Source organism: Gossypium arboreum, chromosome 9 (assembly GCF_025698485.1).
Source record: "Gossypium arboreum isolate Shixiya-1 chromosome 9, ASM2569848v2, whole genome shotgun sequence".
NCBI lineage: Eukaryota > Viridiplantae > Streptophyta > Magnoliopsida > Malvales > Malvaceae > Gossypium > Gossypium arboreum.
In genome coordinates this window covers 39,420,796-39,423,534 of record NC_069078.1, presented here as the reverse complement: position 1 = coordinate 39,423,534, position 2,739 = coordinate 39,420,796, and the positions used below count along the sequence as shown (strand labels likewise).

Below are 2,739 nucleotides of genomic sequence, written 5' to 3'. Positions count from 1 at the left end.
GGAGACTTTAACTAATAAACTGTACAAATTGGATCGACCAAAAATTCTAGAAAAAAATTTATAGATGAATATATGAGTCTAGTTTCAGGAAAAATTTACAGAATCAGTTTTCGAGTTTTGGAACTCGAGATATGATTTTTAAAGTGACTGTGATGCAGTTAGCCAGCTTGTCTGGAAATTTTAAAATGAACTGTGTAAGTAAATGAATTAAGTCTGTTAACACCTCGTGTTCGACTCCGGCAACGGTCTCGGGTATGGGGCGTTACAACACGGCCTGGACTTCCTCATACGGGCAGACCACACGGCCATGCCTATTTAACAGGCATGACCATAGCTTGAAGTATTTGCACACGGGCGTGTCCCTGTCGAGCCCAAGCAGAGTCCTATTTGGAAAAGGCCACTTTTGAGGGCTCTTAGGCATTCCAAAAGCCTATAAATACACCCTAAACGAGGAGAAAAAGGGGCGCAGAGGAGAAAGCAAGGAATTGCTCAAGGAAAGCTGATTGATCCATCTCAGAAGCCGGATTCACCATCAAGACTGAAGATCTCCCTTCAAATTCCCTCAGGAGTTTTGGGTTTTCTTATGTTTAGTTATTGTTATTCCTTTGAGATGTTTTCTTTCTTAGTATGAACTAAAACCCCTAAATACCTAAAGGGAATGAAACCGAAGACGGATCTTGTTATTATTATCTGAATTATATGATAAATATTTGACTTGTTCTTAATTATGTGTTCTTAATTCTTGTTTTGATATTCCAGGATATTGATTCAAGTTAAGCTTTTATTCAGAGGAGGAATAGACCCTGTGTAAGAGTAAATTTGTCATAATAAAGTGGAGTTGGTTGTGCGCCTAGAGATAGGGTGACAAGATTTTATCAGATTAGAATGAAACCTAATAAGGGGATCCAAAGATCGAGTTAATGCAACCCTAGGGCGTTAATTAGAAAGAGATTTCAATTATTTAAACTAGGGTTAGACGTTGTTAGTCTCGAGAGAGATAATAATATAACTTAGGGATCTTTACGGAACAAGTTGAATGAATAAATCGTCCAATTCAGAGTCAAATAACAAGTGAAATCTAGGTGGATTTTTCCTTAGGTATTGTCTTAATCAATCGAGTTTGCCAAAAAGTATTTTCCCCAAATTTCTTTTCTGTGATTTCTTAGTTTAATTAATTAGTTAGCTAAACAAAACCCTTTTATTTTTTAGGCTAGATAATAAAAAGAAAGTTGATACTAGTACTTTTAGTTCCTTTGGGTTCGATAATCCGGTCTTGTTAAAGCTATACTATTGTTTGATAGGTACACTTGCCTTCATCGTGATAATAGTTAGTTTCAAGAACGATTCATTATAAATATTTAAAACCTGTCACGAATATCACGTATCAAGTTTTTGGCACCATTGCCAGGGAATTAAGATATCAGGAACACTTGATTTTTATTACTTTAGCCATTTAATTTTGCTACAATTTAAATTTTATTCTAATTTTTATTACTTATTCTTCTTTTTCCCTTTTCCTGGCAGGTTCTTATAGTTTATGATTAGAAGAAACCTGTTAGGACCATTAGTTTTTGACAGTGAGATCGATCGCACAGTTCACAGAAACCAAAGTGAAATAAGGCGAAGCTTAAGATACACAGAGAACGAGCAAGAGGACGATATTCAAACCACAACCAAGGAGATGGCTGAAAATCAGGAAAACCTGATACCTCCCATAATTGCTGTTAGTCCAGTAAATTAGAATCCTGCTCTGCGTACTATGTATGATTATGCTAAACCTTCTTTAATAGGAACTGAATCGAGCATAGTTAGACCTACTGTAGCTGTAAATACTTTTGAACTGAAATCTAACACAATTCAAATGATACAGCAATTTGTTCAGTTTGATGGTTTGCAAGACGAAGATCCGAACGCTCACTTGGAAAACTTTTTGGAACTATGTGATACATTTAAAATTAATGGTGTTTCTGATGACGCCATTCGCCATCGGTTATTCCCTTTTTCTTTGAGAAACAAAGCTAAATAATGGTTGAATTCCTTACCATGGAGGTCAATCACTACTTGGGAACAAATGACCGAAAAGTTTTTACTAAAATATTTTCCACCGGCTAAAACGACTAGATTATGTAATGATATCTCTTCTTTTGTGCAGAGTGATTTAGAAGCACTTTACGATGCATGGGAGAGATATAAAGACTTTTTGCAAAGATGCCCTCACCATGGGTTACCACTTTGGCTACAGGCTCAAACTTTTCATAATGGCCTGAATCCTTTGACTCGACAAATGTTTGACGCAGCTGCTGGCGGAACCATCAATAATAAAACACCTAAAGATGCCTATGAAATTATAGAGGACATGTCACTGAATAACTATCAGTGGCAAGTCATGAGGATAAAGCCAACAAAAATAGCCGGTGTTTATAACATCGATTCGATCACCATGCTCTCTAATCAGTTAGAACTCTTGAATAAGAAAATTGATGGTTTTCTTAGTTCTTCACAGGTTCACCCAATAATGCAGTGCGAAGTAAATGGAGGTGGATCGAGTAATTCAGAATACCCACCTTACGACCATAACATGGAGAACGAGCAGTTAATTTACATGGGTAAAAATCCTCGATCTCAACACAATCCTTATAGGAATACTTACAATGCAGGTTGGAGGAATCACCCAAATTTTTCATGGGGAGGCTAAAGAAATCAGAAACCACCACCCCCTCTAGGCTTTCAGCAACCACC

At 36.8% G+C, this 2,739-nt stretch overlaps 1 non-coding gene across 1 annotated transcript; it reads right to left on the bottom strand.

Moving 5' to 3' along the window:
• Positions 1-2,119: 2,119 nt before the first annotated feature.
• On the bottom strand, positions 2,120-2,226 carry LOC128281189 (small nucleolar RNA R71). The gene has a single exon (XR_008271402.1). It is a non-coding gene; the product is annotated as a small nucleolar RNA R71 (small nucleolar RNA).
• Positions 2,227-2,739: the final 513 nt, after the last annotated feature.